Below are 17,286 nucleotides of genomic sequence, written 5' to 3' on the forward strand. Positions count from 1 at the left end.
GGCTTTTTGGTTTGTTATAATCATGATGATTACAAAAATCACAACTCCACCATCTCAAAATACTACAATATTAGATAACATCAGTTATCTAACCCTTTTCTAGAAAATTATGCTCATTTATGCGACATGGCACTGAGCCAGTCAGTCTGTGGCACTGCCAGGGTGTTATGGGGCCCAGGTTTCTCTGGTAGCAGCCTTTAGCTCGTCTGTATTGTTAAGTCTAGTGTCTCCAGTCTCCCTCTAGACATTTTTCCCAGAGTTTCTCTTTGGGGTTCAGGTCAGGCCAGTTGGCTGACCAATCAAACAAAGTAATACTATGGTCAGCAAACCAGTTTCTGGTAGTTTTGGCTTCTCTGTTGGCAGGTGCCAAGCCCTGCTAGAAAGGGACACTGAGCAACTGTCTTGTTCTTTTTTTAGCTCAGGTGAGATACTTGTAACATTTGTGGTTCAGGTGTAGCTCGGCACCAGGAACCTGACATTTGTAGCTCATTTCCTAGACCAATCTGTGTGTGGTGGCTTTTGATACGCTGACTCCAGGTCAGTCCACTCCTTGTGAAGCTCCCCTTAGTTCTTGAATACGCTCTGTGTGGCAACCCTTTGAAGGCTGAGCCCATCCCTGTTGCTTGTGCACTTTTTCTTACCACACTTTCCACTTCCAGTCATCTTTCCATGAACACGCTTTGATACAGCCTCTGAGAACAGCCTGCCCTCTCAGCAGTCACCTTCTGTGGCTTACCCTCCTCATGGAGGGTGTCAGTGATTGTCTTCTGGACATCTGTCAAGTCAGCATTCTTCCCCATGATTGCTGCTGTGTATACAAAACCAGAATGAGAGAATAAAGGCTCAGGAAACCTTGGCAAACTGGATGCACCTGTACCCCTCCAAGTTACTTTCCTCCACTGAGGCAGAGCACAGCTGTGAACCAACAAATCTTGAGCAAGATAATTGAGGTTTTTGTATATGTAACTTTTTCTTTTTTCACTTGATTTATCCTTGGGGAAACTAATCTTTGGGAACTTTGATCAGTTCCCGACCAACGTCTATACAGACTGAGTTACTGACACTCCCTACCCCAGTACCGCCACCACCATTATTATGTTAGGGTCCTAAATCACATTTGCTGAAGTCTGTTAAAGCCAAAACTTCCCAAAAGCTATTCTGCCTCATACATGAACAGACATGCCCAAAAAGACAGAGACTCATCAGTTTCGCTGTCAGAGGGCCAATAAAAGCTCTAATGACAGGTATCACTGCCCTCCATTCGACCTATCTAACTGAAGCTCACACCAGTTACTATATTCTACTTTTATTAGCTGGATGAGGAGGAGGGGGGGAAACTTCCTGCTGCAGGGCAAAAGAGTTTCATATTAAGGTTTTAACCGTCTCTCCAGGGGATTTAAGTCCACCTCAGCAGCAGATAGTACAAAGTAATCTTTTTGTTATTCTCAGTGAGCTCATTTTGATCCTGAATTGGACCTAAAAGTAGAGGAACCAGTTTAAAAGCCTCACACTGTACTGGGAAATTTCAGGCAAAGAGAACAGAGCAGACCTTTGAGGTCACTGGGTACAACACCAGGTGTGTTACACACTGGAATTACCAGTGGTTTTCAGGGAGGCTGTTGTTAGATGGTTTGTAATGTGAGACTTAATTCAGCTCTTATGACTGTTTGTTTCAGGCAAAGCATATAACATTAAGACACCAACTGTTAACAAATCAACGAGTACTTTCCTTAGTTTTCTTTATTTGTATTTGATTCATTCTGCATTAGTCTGGGACGATTCTAGGCCCTGGGCAAGAAGGAAGATGAGACCCCTCTACATTTTTCTTCCATAGCTGGTTATTTTAAAGCATCTCTTTTCAGCTGACAGAACCATATTAAACAACACCTATCTACATATTATTTACATGTGAGTAAGCAGTATTTGCTCATTGCCTCCTTTGAGTAAAAATATGACTGAAAGTCATATTCAAACAGAGTTTAACATGTCTCAAGGCAAGGTTTAACTTCTAAAAATAAAAAAAAACATGAGACAACTACAGGTGTTAAATCAGTTCTGCCCCAATATGATTGTTTTATTTACAGTGCATCCAGAAAGTATTCACAATACTTCACTTTTCCCACATTTTGTTTTGTTACAGCCTCATTCCAAAATGGAATAAATTCATTTTTTCCACAAAATTCTACACATAACACCCCATAATGACAATGTGAAAAAAGTTTTTTTTAATTTTTGCACATTTTTTTTAAATAAAAAACTAAGACGTCACAAGTACATAAGTATTCACAACCTTTGCTCAGTACTGTGTTGATGCACCTTTAGCAGCAATTACAGCCTCAAGTCTTTTTGAGTATGATACCACAAGCTTGGCACACCCATCTTTGGGCAGTTTCGCCCATTCCTCTTTGCAGCACCTCTCAAGCTCCATCAGGTTGGATGGGGAGCATCGCTGCACAGCCATTTTCAGATCTCTCCAGAGATATTCGATGGGATTCAAGTCTGGGCTCTGGCGGGGCCACTCAAGGACATTCACAGAGTTGTCCTGAAGCCACTCCTTTGATATCTTGGCTGTGTGCTCAGGGTCGTTGTCTCGCTGAAAGATGAACCGTTGCCTCAGTCTGAGGTCAAAAGCGCTCTGGAGCAGGCTTTCATCCAGGATGTCTCTGTATGTTGCTGCATTCATCTTTCCCTCAGTCCTGACTTGTCTCCCAGTTCCTGCCGCTGAAAAACATCCCCACAGCATGATGCTGCCCCCACCATGCTTCACTGTAGGGATGGTATTGGCCAGGTGATGAGCGGTGCCTGGTGTCCTCCAAATATGACACCTGGCATTCACGCCAAAGAATTCAATCTTTGTCTCATCAGACCAGAGAATCTTCTTTCTCATGTTCTGAGAGTCCTTCAGGTATCTTTTGGCAAACTCCAGGCGGGCTGCCATGTGCCTTTTACTAAGGAGTGGCTTCCGTCTGGCCACTCTACCATACAGGCCTGGTTGGTGGATTGCTGCAGAGATGGTTGACCTGCTGGAAGGTTCTCCTCTCTCCACAGAGGACCGCTGGAGCTCTGACAGAGTGACCATCGGGTTCTTGGTCACCTCCCTGATTAAGGCCCTTCTCCCCCCGATCGCTCAGTTTAGACGGGTGGTCTAGTCGGGTGGACGGGTGGAAGAGTCCTGGTGGTTCAGAACTTCTTCCATTTACGGATAATGGAGGCCACTGTGCTCATTGGGACCTTCAAAGCAGCAGAAATTTTTCTGTACCCTTCCCCAGATTTGTGCCTTGAGACAATCCTGTCTCTGATGTCTACAGACAATTCCTCTGACCTCATGCTTGGTTTGTGTTCTGACATGCACTGTCACCTGTGGGACCTTATATAGACAGGTGTGTGCCTCTCCAAATCATGTCCAATCAACAGGTGGACTTCAATTAAGCTATAGGAACATCTCAAGGGTGATCAGTGGAAACAGGATGCACCTGAGCTCAATTCTGAGCTTCGTGGCAAAGGTTGTGAATACTTATGTACGTGATGTTATAATTTTTTATATTTTTAATAAATTTGCAAAAATTCCAAAAACACTTTTTTTCACATTGTCATTTTGGGGTGTTATGTGTAGAATTTTGCGGGAAAAAAAAGAATTTATTTCATTTTGGAATGAGGCTGTAACATAACAAAATGTGGAAAAAGTGAAGCGTTGTGAATACTTCCCAGATGCACTGTATGCCATTTTGTCACACTATACATTTTGAGACATTTTGAGAACCTACTGTAGGTGTGAACCTCTACTTTGATGCTGTTGTTTGCACTCTGGTTAGCCTATTTACTTTTCTCTCCTCAGCTGCCTTATCAAATAAAGGCAAAAGCCCCAAAAATAACCTTACTAAAAAAATTTTTGTTGCATACCTGGAATTTGATGCACACCTTTGCCCATGCCAAAGCCCCCCCTGGTGCACAAGGCCCCAGCAATTGCCTTACTGTATATGGCATTTTTGAGTACCCAGTGCAATTAATGTCCATGTAAAGTGAAATCCAAACTTTGGGTCTTAACACAAGAGCTATGTTGGGACAAGTTTAATGTGAAAATGTGAAAACACTGAGATCTACTGTATATGTGACTGAATTTTTTATCTATATCATTAGGAAGTTGTTCACCTCTTTTTTGTCTTAGTTTTATTTGAGCAGGGCGACATCTGAGCCTAAGACATCACCAGTCTTGATGGGGAATTACCCCGCCCCCTTACACTGTGAGTCTGTCTGATGTCTGATGCCTTCATTGAAAGTTTACAGCCAGCTACATGCTGTGTTTTTGTTCATTGTGAGGTAAATTTCCCAACACTATCAGCCATGATGGCCTACAGGTCATCAAAAGTATCATAATGGAAAAATTTGTGCCAGAAAACAGTCAATTTAATCTCCAACTTCTGTCATATTTCTTGTGAGTGGGCGTGGCTTCAGCTCATGGAACTGACATGCCCACATTATCCTGGAGCAGCTTTTACTGCCTCATTTTTCATGATTTTTGAGGCTTAATTTTATAAACTTAGACTTTGCTTTCATGACTTGAAATTTGGTCTGGTGGTCTATGACACAGTGGCCTGTCATACAGCAAACCAAGGTTATACAAGTTTTGGGTTTTTCATTAGTTTATATTTTTATTTTGTTTTTACCTTGCGTATTACATTTCAGTTTATTTTTAGTTTTTCCTGCTAGGTTGCTTGTTTAGTTTAGTTTTATTGGTCAAAAATGCTTCATTTTAGTTAATTGTTATTAGTTTTAGTGTTAGTTATATATCGGATACCTGTTAGGGGTGAAACCAAAAGGACTCATCCCTTTTTATTTCCAATCAAATCAGGGGATTTTACTCTCTCCAGGCTTAGGCATACATGTAAGTGATTATGCTTCTGTCAAAGATTAAATGTAAGGAGTTTTGGTCTTTGATTTTATTTTATTCTAGTTAGTTTTGTCAGCACATAATTCAGTTTTAGTTATTTAGTTAGTTTTAGTTAACTATAAAAACTATGCAACAAACCTAAAATGGAGAGTTTTTGTCACTTTACGGGGACTTTAGATGAACACAGAACTGACAAAAAATAGCATATAGTTTTCTATGCAGAACAGTCACAGTGAGATAATGAGCAATTTGGAGGATTTACATTTAAAAACAGAAGGCAGGGTTATATAATAGGAGTCACATCTCAAAAGAAAACGACTGGCCAAGCAATAAAAATTCAATTAATATGTAGACTGTCATGCTGTTACCTTTTATAAGGATGCAAAAGGGCAAAAGCTGCATTTTACAAACTGCTTTGGTAAAATCTGAGAGAAAACAAGAGGCAAAATGAAAAGTGTTTTAAAGCTTTATTTTTAACCACATATATCAGTACATGGAGAAATGCAGCAAAAGTTATTTCACTCTTGAAATAATTCGAAATTTAAAATTGAAGTCCCAGAATATTATTGGTGGACATCCCAATACTTTTAAAAATGTTCTCACTTAGATTTATTTTTTATTATTATGGTGAAAATCAATCTCAATGAAGTGACCATATATGGGGTTTTGCCCATTTATGGTAAAAAGACAAATTAATTAATAATATAAAATGTATGCTTTTTATAATGGAAAACAAACCTATATAGAGTCTAATGAGTACTAACTTACACATTAAAAAGTAATTAAATTCTAGATATCCATTTGACAACACCTGGTGAGGTTCTCACTTCTTTTAGAGGACAGACATGACTGGTTTCAGAGTACTGTATAAGTAATAGAACTACCACCAGTTTATCTTATAATTCCAACAGGTCACCTATAATTGTCACAAATATTGAATAACTAAGTGAATTTAAGCTGTGATGATGCTAAGAATAAACATCAAAAAGGATTTATATAAGTTCAGTTTAATAAAACGGTCATACTGTTGTAAAACAGGTTAAAATCACATTTATTTCACTATTTATACTACTTATTCTTCTTTATAAGTCCACCAGAGAATGTAAAAAAGACATCACAAATATTACATTTCTTAATTAATTTAAGCAGATATAAGGCTCATGGTAAAAATAATGAAATTGTCCACCTAAAAACCACACATATTGAATCATTCATATCTAGCAGTTTTCTATAAATTAGCCAAATTTACCACTGGATCACACTTCAGTTTCAATAAATCTGTGCCAACATCTTATTTTCCACACTTAAATCGCTGTAACTGCTTGAAATTCTATTTAAACAAGATATTTAGCTCTACTATTCACCTGTTTATAAAAGAGTTGTAAAATTGCATTTTGTGAGTTGTGGGGGAAACAGGAAGTATGAGATACTCTGGGCCACTGCTGATTGGTCGGATGGTGTGTTGTCAAAAAAAATCAGTTTGGTTCAACTGTATTACAGAGAGTTGGGGGAGGCCACGAACAAAGTCGAAAGTGGCCACCCATGGTTCCTTTTCCATAAAGGGTTAAATGCATGAAGAAATCACTGAGATAAACAGATAACTGTTTAAAAATTGCATTAACCCATTTATTTCTATACCCCAGGTTATGTTAGTAGAAAACAAAAAAATTATTTCTGCGTTTCAAAGATACCTTTACAAATACACTCTTTAACTTCTGAATATTTTCAGTGCTTGAGTTTGAGTATTTCACACAGACATCCATTCATCACATTTATGATAAAAATTCATGTCATTCAGCTACATTTACCCAACAGCTGTGACCAATGTTGACTTTGGAGATAAAGATTTAAGAGACAAATCTTGCTATGATCCCAGAACATATGTCACCTTGCAAAAGAGGGGATAAAATAATTCTGAGAAGAATATAAAACAGTAAACTTGACACTTGGACTCGTTTCATCATTAAACATTTACTGTTTATGACTGAAGATTTGTCTGAAGGGAGAACTGCCTCTTCTTTTTGTGACTTTTAGCGTATTTTTTCTGCTCTATTTCATCTTGAAGAGTTGGCATGAATGTGCATGTGCTGCAGTATTTTTCTGGACTATCTCTATTCTAACCTCGGTAAAATCTTCCTCTACTTTTTATAAGATCCTAATACTCCCGTGAGCAACCTCCTCAGCAGAAGTTTGGCTCACGTTCATCATCTTTTATGATGCCCTGAGTGCTCCCCACCCTGACATATAAAATCTAATCTAATCGCATTGATACCTCCGAGTCTGAATAAGCTCTATCAACCAGATGGTGCATTCAAACACACAACTGCTTCCTGTCTCTGGCACTGACTGCACCTCTTAACCTGCCAGTTTTACACTACACTCATTTCCAGGAGAAGGTTTCATCATATTTGATATCATTGTGCTGATTTTAGGAGATCATCTAGTTTCACTGCTGTGTTGTGATGCAAATAGTTATATTTAGATGCTATTTTCATTGCATTCTAGATTAGCATCATATAAAAAGGTATAGGTCTAAATTTTTTTTCAATGATGAAGATGTGAAGTTTAAATGTAAAAAGACCAAGAATGAATAAAATAGCATCAAAATAGATTTTGATAAAGAAAAAAAAAGTCCCTGAGGAGGACCTCTGGCACCAAAAGTAAAATCCAAGCCCCCCATAAAGCCCCAAATGTCTTTGCAGCCAGCAAACACATAGTTAGGTGATCCCCATAGGCACTATGAAGCAATGAATTACTTTGTGGATAAATGAGATGAAGTAAATAAAAATGTTGGATTTACAAAAGAAGAATGGATATTACACAAATAGTGACTGTATATTTTTAATTTTAAAAGTCACATACAGGCTGCCATGTTGTCCATCGTTTGTTTTGATGCTAATGTGCTACGTCCTGATTGGAGAAAACAAATGGATGAAGCAGGTCTTTTGTTGTGATTCTCAAACAGGAAAATCACTCTCTCCAAGAGCCTGAAGTTAAAATCTGGCTCAAAAATGCAGATTTAATTGAGACTTGACTGCTAGGTACCTAGTCTGGCAACAAAACACTGGCTTCAACACACAAGCATCTATTCCAGTGGAAACTCATATCACAAATAGTATCAACACAATTAATATAGTAACAAGACTAGGTTATGGCTGACAGCCATGATGGAAACGGGAGAGGAGTAGCTCCGCCAACTCCCCCAAACAAGGTATGCACAGCGCTAAAGACAGAGCATTAACCTGACATGCCACATAAACTGTTATATATATATATATATATATATATATATATATATATATATATATATATATATATATATATACTGCATTAATATATTTCACTTTCATCTTGGAAAACTCCCATAAAAGCCATTTGAGAAGGGCAGGACTTCTCAGAAGGTGATTGAAGGAACGTTCTGTCTGTCACATTTATGATGGGCCAATCAGAGCGACAAGACAAAAATGACGTTCTGCACATGCACTAGTCTTGAGCTGACAAGCTCCCTCTGCCATAGATCGTTAATGGCGGAGCTTCTTGGTGAATAAAATTGATGCCAATGCCAGTTGGGAGACGTGCATAAACATCTTCTCTGCCAATACTAGCTTTAGGTGTGGCTATATGTTCTTGTTTTAAAAAGAAATGTGGTCTAGGTCTGATTAAGCTGCTACTTTCCTTCAGCTACATCCTTGCTAACAGCTGCTGTGGCAGCAGCCATTGGATACACTGGCAAAACCCACCCATAACAATCGCAACCTATGCCAAAGCAGATCAGGAGAAAATCGAACACAAACCTCTCTGTCATGAAAAGCTTTCAGTGTTGCTCTCTGCCCTTGTTTTAATAAAGACACGTTGTCCATTTCTTACAAAACTGCTCCTGTGGCTAAGTCTGAGCTAATCACTCCACTAGCAGCCATTGTACACAACCACTCACACAACAACTTAGCTTTTCCCCCATAACTATAAGATACTCGTACAGAAGCAGGTCGTCAAAAGAGCGTCTTTCCCATCATGGAAAGCTTTTAGCATTGCCTTTATTATCTATGTCATACAGAAATGTGGTCCAGTTGTGGTAAAACTGACGCTAGGCTAAAGATACAGCCAAGGTAATCACCGCACAGGAGCAGCCATTACAAATGGGTTTGAGTACCACTAAACCCCTGCTCACAGCGCAACTCTGTATGTACGGCTCTGAAAGTATCGTCACTCACTCAGTCACCCAGTCAGGCAGTCAGACACAGACCCATGTGTAGGGCAAGTGCAGTTATGTCAAGTAAAGGCAAATGAATCATCACACTGCTACACCAACCTCAGTGGGAAAAAGGCTCTGCCAACTTAACATGTTGACCAAAATGTGCATGAAGTGTCAGCTTAAAGTCAGAACGAAATAATTAAAGGCCTTTCTGCATTATTAGTTATTTTTTGCTCTCCCAGTTTAACACATTGCTGTCTTTATCTCATTCCTATACTTTCACGCTCTTGCAGCCTGAAGCTGAAGGCCTGTTTTACCTGACAGCGATGATGAGCAGTTATCCATCATTATCAAAACAAACCTATTGACTCAAGCGCTACGAGAGATCACAGATATAATTGGAGCTTTGGAGACTCCATGCTGACACAAAAGTCAATATTTGTCCTCGGTTACCCTGTCACACCATGTTACACAAGCCCCATTCAAGTCATTGCCTCAGTGCTCACCACCTGCATGCACTGGGACATCACACCCACACACACACACGCCCACAGACTGTCTCTAACATAAACACACAGGTAGAGTGTACCTGCATGACTGAATGCTATCTTTGTGGTAGAGGGAGTGAATTTGAAGACAATGAAGAGCAAAAAGATAACTAAATTTTTGTTCAGTTTTGATTAAAGAGCTGTGAGATGTTGATGTGCAAAGATACATCACCTGCTCTTGTCTCTTATGGAATACCTCTTGCACAATCAAATTGTTTTGGTTTGTTTGCTTCTGCATTGACCAAAATGAACCGGACTTTTGGCTCTAGTGCACTCAGATCCAGGACCGGGCCCCTAGTGTGAAAGTCATGTTGTTTTTTGTTGTGCACCTTAAAGACCCTGTAAAGTGATAATAAATCTTTATTATAGGTTTGTTGTATGACATTCCAATGTGTTATGAACCCCCAAGTCAAATTTCAGTAATGAAAAACATCTCCAAGTTTATAAGATTAAGCTTTAAAATCATAAAAAATGAGGCAGCTCTGCTGCTCCAGGATGGTGTGGGCATGTCTCTGTTAAATGAGCTGAAGCCACGCCCACTCAGGAGATACACGATCTTCCCAAATTTGAAAATGCTACAATCAGAATGGAGAGCACTCACACCATTAGCCTGCCCCTTGACCTTACATTGACCTTATGAGCCCAGCTGCTTAGCTCTGTGCCAGAGAAGAGACAAAGTCCACTTTCTGGCTCAAATCTCTCTGTTGTGATGCTTTAAATGATCCATAGGCCACTGTGGCTGATAGATTTGGCAAATTTGCCACAATGAACAAAAAACAGCATTTAATTGTTAACTTTCAATGACGGCAGTGACAACAACAAAAAACTGTACAGAGATGAACTGCTCTGTGATTTTATAATGTAGCGTTAGAGGGGTGGGGTCATTCCCTACTGTGGGCTAGTGACATCACCAGCCCACATATTTGCCCTGCCCAAAATAAACCCAGCCAGAACACAGGCGAAAAACTTTCTAATGGTCAAAATCCAAAATTCATTTACATGTAGATCTCAGTGTTTTCACATGTTTACAGCTAACATATTCCAAGGTATCTAGTGTGTTAAACACAAATTTTGGATTTAACTTTACAGGGCATTTAAGAAGTTTATTGATTGAGTGATCTCCATTTTCATTTTCTTTGTGAATTAAATCATATCACATTATATCATATCATATCTTATTATATCATAAATCATATCACATATAAAATCAATCAAAGAAATCATATATTATATATTAATTCTTTTATATTCTTTTTTCATATATCATATGTCACATATATATCATATGTCTATGCACTGTTCTTGAGCTAATCTGAAGGCCACATTAAGTTTGGAGGTCTGTTGTGATTGACTCTGCAGAAATTTGGCGACCTCCGCCGATATGCACCTCAGCATCCGCTGACCCCACTCTGTCATTTTACATGGCCTACCACTTTGTGGCTGAGTTGCTGTCATTCCCAATTGCTTACACTTTGTTATAATACCACTGACAGTCGACTGTGGAATATTTAGGAGCTAGGAAATTTCATGACTGGACTTGTTGCACAGGTGGCATCCTATCACAGTGTCATGCTGAGAGCGACCCATTCTTTTACAAATAATTGTAGAAACAGTCTGCATGCATAGGTGCTTGATTTTCTACACCTGTGGTCATGGAAGTGATTATTATATTAATAATATTGTATTATACTATTATTATTTGTATGGGTGAGTGAATACGTTTGGCAATATAATGTATATTATGTCATATATCATTTCATATATCATATCGTATCTCATATCATATATCAAATCATATATCATATCATATCATATCATATCATATCATATATCATATATCATATATCATATATCATATCATATCATATCACATCATATATCATATCATATCATATCATATCATATCATATCACATCATATATCATATCATATCATATCATATCATTTCATATCATATCATATCATATCATATCATTTCATATCATATCATATCATATTGATTCTACTGGTACTCTATCATGTGGTATAATATTGCAATTTGACATGGGATGATTTATGGCCTGAAGAAAATAATAAATCCATCAACAGAAACTTTCCGACAGGAGCAACAGGTATCTGATACTCATACATATCCGCTGGGACTTTCTTTGGAAATAGATGAATATTGTAAGTTTGTTTTGTTATTCACAAAACAAACAGTGATAAAGTTCTGCTAGTGTCATGTTACAGATTTGATGATATCAGATCCTGTGGCCGGTTTATTTAGGAAGTCTTCTATGGAAGTTTGCAAATCAGGAAAAACTAATAGTCCTGTTTTGCATGTCAAGATTTCATCAGCCAAAGACTTAACTGTTGTTTCTGTACACAATCAAAAAATACATATTCACTTCCCTTCCAGTAGCGAGCTTGACTTTTTCCCTTGAGAAGCTGGTTTGGTCATAAGTGGGAACAACAGGGAACTGTTTCCCTCACTCTGCCAGTGAAAAAGTTCACTTTCAAGATAGGTTTTACGTGCCTTTGTTTAAAGTCAGCAATATTTTTGTTAGTTTGGCTTATGTACTTTTTAACATATATTTGCTGGATGCACAAAAAGAACCACTTCATATACTACTACTACTTACAAATGTCAAATATTGAAAATTTTGGAAAATCATGATGAAAGGACAGCAGGCACACTATGATGTGAGTTTACAGCTTACTTTGACAGAACATGATTGTGAAGATGATGATGGAAATAGATAACGAACAATGCAAGTTTCCCTAAAATGGTAAAGCTTCTTAAAAAGAGATAGTGCTGATGTGTTTTTATTTCCTTAATGATTCTCACCTTTTAATCATTGTCTCCTGTACAAACCAAGTAACATAAAATCCACCCGCAGGGCGAGGGTGATGAGTAAACAGAGACGTTCACATATCTGATAAAACGTTCTGTGGAAATTTATGTAGTAAGAAGGGAGCATGCCATTCATTAAACAAACTGAGTGACTCAGATTCCAGGATATATCTCTCCAGCACTTCTTACGAAACACAAGTATAGTTTATCATCCATCCATCGTAACAGACTTATTCCTGGTATTGTCTTTTTGAATGTTTTCTATTTAAATTTGCATATCGTAACAAACTAAGAGTCCTGTATTTGCATCTTAGATTTCCTCAAAGATTTAACTGCTAACCGGTAACTTTAAAATGCTTTTGTAAACAGTGTAGAAGTAAACTTTGATTTGAGGTTTTAAAGTAGAGTTGGCAGGGATTGATTTTTTTAGACCGAAAATGTGAGATTTTCAGATCTTAAGTCCAAGCAGGAAGACCATCTTGTCTTTGATTCATATTTCTCGCTCTCTACTCTCTCGGGGATCTGGGGATCAGCTGATATCGGCAATTACTTTTTAAATACCAAACCAACCAGGCTTCCAGACACCAGCTCTATGAGTTGTCTTCAGCAGTGTCTTTCTCTTTGCCACCCCCCCCATAGAGCTCGGACTGATGAAGAACCTGGGTGACAGCTGTTGAATGCAGAGTCTCTCCAATCTCACCTGCTGAAGCTTGTAACTCCTTCAGAGCAATCAAAGGTGTCTTGGTGGACTCTCTCACTGGTCTCCTTGCAGTCACTCAGTTCATGAGGATGGCCTGATCTAGGCAGATTTACACATGTGCCATATTCCTTTCATTTCTAGATGATGGATTTAACTGAACTCCAGGGGTTGGTCAGTGCCTTAGAATCCTTTCCCTGACTTTCACTTTTCAATAACCTTTTTTCTGAGTTGCTTGGAGTGTTCTTTTGTCTTCATGGTGTAATGGTAGCCAGGAATACAGATTAACCAGGTACTGGAGCTTCCAGAAACAGGTGTCTTTATTCAACAGTCATTTGAGATACAGTCACCGCATTCAGGTGATCCTCATCTCACTCACGCAAGACTACTAGAGGCCACCAGAACCAATAGGCTGGATCTCTGCTGAATTAGGTCAGTCACTTTAAGGGGGGGGGGGGGGGTTGTGAATATTTACACAATCTGATTTCACTTTGGCATTTAGGTTTTTTTCAAAAACACAATATTGTTTTGACCATGATTGCTTAATACAATCATTAAAAGGGTAAAACATCCAAGGGGATGAATATTTTATAGGCACTGTAAATTTGCCCAATACCAGTCTTCTAGGAAGTTACATTTTTGTTGCTGTAGTGTCAGATAGGTTTCAATTACATTTGATCTTTACTAGATCTATATCAAAGCTTATAATTCTGGTCTTGTGACTGCCGTTTGCTATTTCTTAATATTTTTTTTATATATATATATATATACATATATATAGGCACACAAGATGTGCTCAGCCCTACACCTAACCACTATCCATGCAAGTAGTGCTGGACTTAACATTTCTCTTAACTCCATCTATGAGTTGTGGCGAAAGAATATAGAAGTGCCAAAAATGACTATTTTTTCAGGCCTAAAAAAAGACAACTTACACCTTGTTTCAGTGTTAATTTAATCATACAAATGCTTAATTATAGATACAGGGGGAAAGCTTTATTTTGACAGTTTCTCTTCAGATAGATGTGCTATTTCAGACTATGTAAACTTTCATCTCATCCACTCTCCATGCCACCAGTCTCAAACCCAGCACACATAGTCACAACTAAAACTAGAGAATAAATCCAGCAATTTTCAGATGTCTCACCAGCTTTCTCTTTCACACACACACACACAAAGAAAAAAAAAACCCTGACGTGACTCTGAGAAGCAAAGCAGAACAGTGTATACTGTTTGGGAGGAGGACTTTCAGCTGACGTGAAAACAAATAGAGCAACACAGAATGCTGGTGAATTTTACAAACCACAGTGAACTCTAAATGTCAAGAAACAACTTTAAAGGTTCATGTGTAGCACACAAAAAAAGACACATTTCATCCTTTTTGAAGAGACATCCCCTTAAACAAGTTATAACACTATAAAAGAGTCCCACTGATGACTTTTCCATTTTATTTTGAACCCAGAAAACATGATAAAACAAGTGTAACATAACGATCAAGGCAAAGCTGAGGTTCAAATCAAGGTGTGATGGTAGGCAGATTGTTGATGTGCAAAACCTCAATGTGTGATCAACATTAACATGAATCAGACTCCACTTTTTAGATCAGATGTTGCTGCAGGGATCAAACTACAGTTTAAGAAGCATGAAAACAACCTTTAAAGCTGTGAGGCCTTAAGGGAGAAGCAAAATAGAACAACAAACCCTCTTGAAAATGCTGGTATCACAATCCACAATAAGCCAAAAAAAACACACATTTCCTCATTAAAAGTAATGAACAGATTTGTGCAAATAGCAGTAAAAAGAACATCAGTGCTAAACCTGATGTGAACCATTCATTTTCATACTCAAACCTCACTGAAACAAACTAAAACTCATCACTTTTTCCTAACAGAGCACTCAGCATGATGTGAAAATCAAGTTTATGGTTGGTCTTCTGATTTTTAGCACCACCTGCTGGTTAAAAATGGGATTTTTATGCAACTGCAGAGCAGGATAAAACGGCAAATAAATAACAAAAGGGCAAATCGTGAGTCAGTTTATCCAAATGGTGCTGAATCACTCAACAATACTTCAGAGGTACACACCCAGTAAAACTCTCCTATTAGAGATGTGTTTGTGAAGAGACACGCCATCCTTTGCCCAAGTAGTATACACCATTGTAATGTCAGTTGAATCATAAAGAGAAACCCTAACGCACATCCACGCAGGCATACATTCATACATTTATATATAGGACGCATACAGCTGACATGGACTCAAACTACAGTCACTCATCAGGCAAAATAGATTTAAATGGCTTTTTCAACCCTTCCTCCAACCTCACATTCACTCACATTACTTCAGCATCTTTTTAAAGGGAAAATCCACCCTAAAATAAAGCAAAGCACACATCCAAAGGGTAAAATCAGATGTATATTTGATAACAAAACAGGTTAGTGTCTTGGTTCTCCTGGTTTAAACTTTAGGATTGATAGCATTCCGACACAGGGATTCTTGAGCCTCATTAGATAGCAAATATCTTAAGTAGATCACATTTTTCCCCATCTTTCCAAATATTCATGTTGTGGTTTTCGCGTACATTCCCACCTAGCAGTTTGGTCCGATACTGTTTGGTGAGGTAGACCATGATCTTTGTTGTGTTTTCACAGCCAATAATATGGGTTTGCTTTCACTTTGAACATGCAGTTAGGGGATTTAAGAGTGTAATTCTATTTAAATTTAAGTAAAAAGGGAGCAGCAGGGTTATTTGGTGTGTTTTTTTACAAGATTGGCAGGGAGTTTATGTTAATGTGTAAAATAAAAATGAATATTTTAATTTGAGATATTAGTTTTGATTGAGGGAACCTTTGTACACAGAGTCAGGTGATTTTTCTTTTCCTATTCAAAGGATGTTTCAATGGATGCTTTCTTACAAGCAAATCCAAAGAAGCTGTAGCACATGATTCACTTTTATGCAATTTGATCAGGTGCAGAAGACTAACGTTTCGACGCACACTGTGTCTTAATCACAGTCCAAGGAAGTCAGGGAAATTTGTTGCACATTTGAGAAGGAATGCAGTGTCATGTTTTGTTGATCAAGATTGCACAAACTTTCCACTGTAATATGGTTGAGGCAGGTTAAATTTTTTCCCAGCCATTTAAGTGGTTGTTTAACTGTTTAGAGCAGCAGCTGCACCTCCCTTTCTCTCGCTCACTCGCTTGAAACTTGACTTTCAAACCCCGTACTGTGTCCATGCATTCTGAACAACCAAGAAAGAATGAACTGAAAAGATGCATTCTATCTCTTCAACAGATTTTGTATTGCTGTGATGCACAGGCTTGCCAAAATAATCTGAATATATGAAGGGCTATGGATGTTTTCTTCTTCTTCAGTGTTTTCAAGGAGTCAACGAACAAATAGACCAAATCTTCTCTGCTTTGTTTCCTCTCTTTACAAGACTTTTACAAAAAAATCTCAAGCAGCAAATATGTGCAATGAACAGAAAACAAACTAATCGACATGTTGTGCAGGGTTGCTGTGCATTTGGTTTTTTGTTTGTTTTTTTTAAATTAGATTACAGATCATAAAAATGCATCTTTGAAAAAATGGACACAGTGTGCAAAGACCTCCATTCTTGTTTCATCTGGAGTTTTTTTTAAAGAGTTTTGAATCATTTGCTTGTAAATGTTAGATAAATAAAGCCAAGTGTCACAACTTCTAGCCTTCTGTATAATAAAATTAAACATCAATTTAAAACAGTTTGCTGTAATGCCAATTTAAAAAAACCCTTGTTCTTAACTATCCAGCAGAAAAATGTTGAACTAACCAAATAAAGATGATTACCATCAGCCAAAATCAGGGGTTTCAGATGATTAAACACAAATTAAAAGGATATATTGTCATGTTTTGGGGCCTCATTTATCTCTGATTATTGTTCAGTTTCAGTTGTAATACAATGAGAATATTCACAATTAGCAAATATTCATATCTGTTCAATACAATCTAATCCAGGAACTTGAAGACTTGTGGTTATTTAATAGTAAGCTGTCATAGGGAATGCTCCTTTAATTATCTCTGACTTGTAGTCTTGTAAAACTTGTCCTATTTTTGGTCATACCTGTTATTTAACAAAGCGAAAGTGTTGTAAG

The sequence above is a fragment of the Cheilinus undulatus genome, linkage group 3, assembly GCF_018320785.1.
Source record: "Cheilinus undulatus linkage group 3, ASM1832078v1, whole genome shotgun sequence".
In the NCBI taxonomy this organism is placed as follows: Eukaryota; Metazoa; Chordata; class Actinopteri; order Labriformes; family Labridae; genus Cheilinus; species Cheilinus undulatus.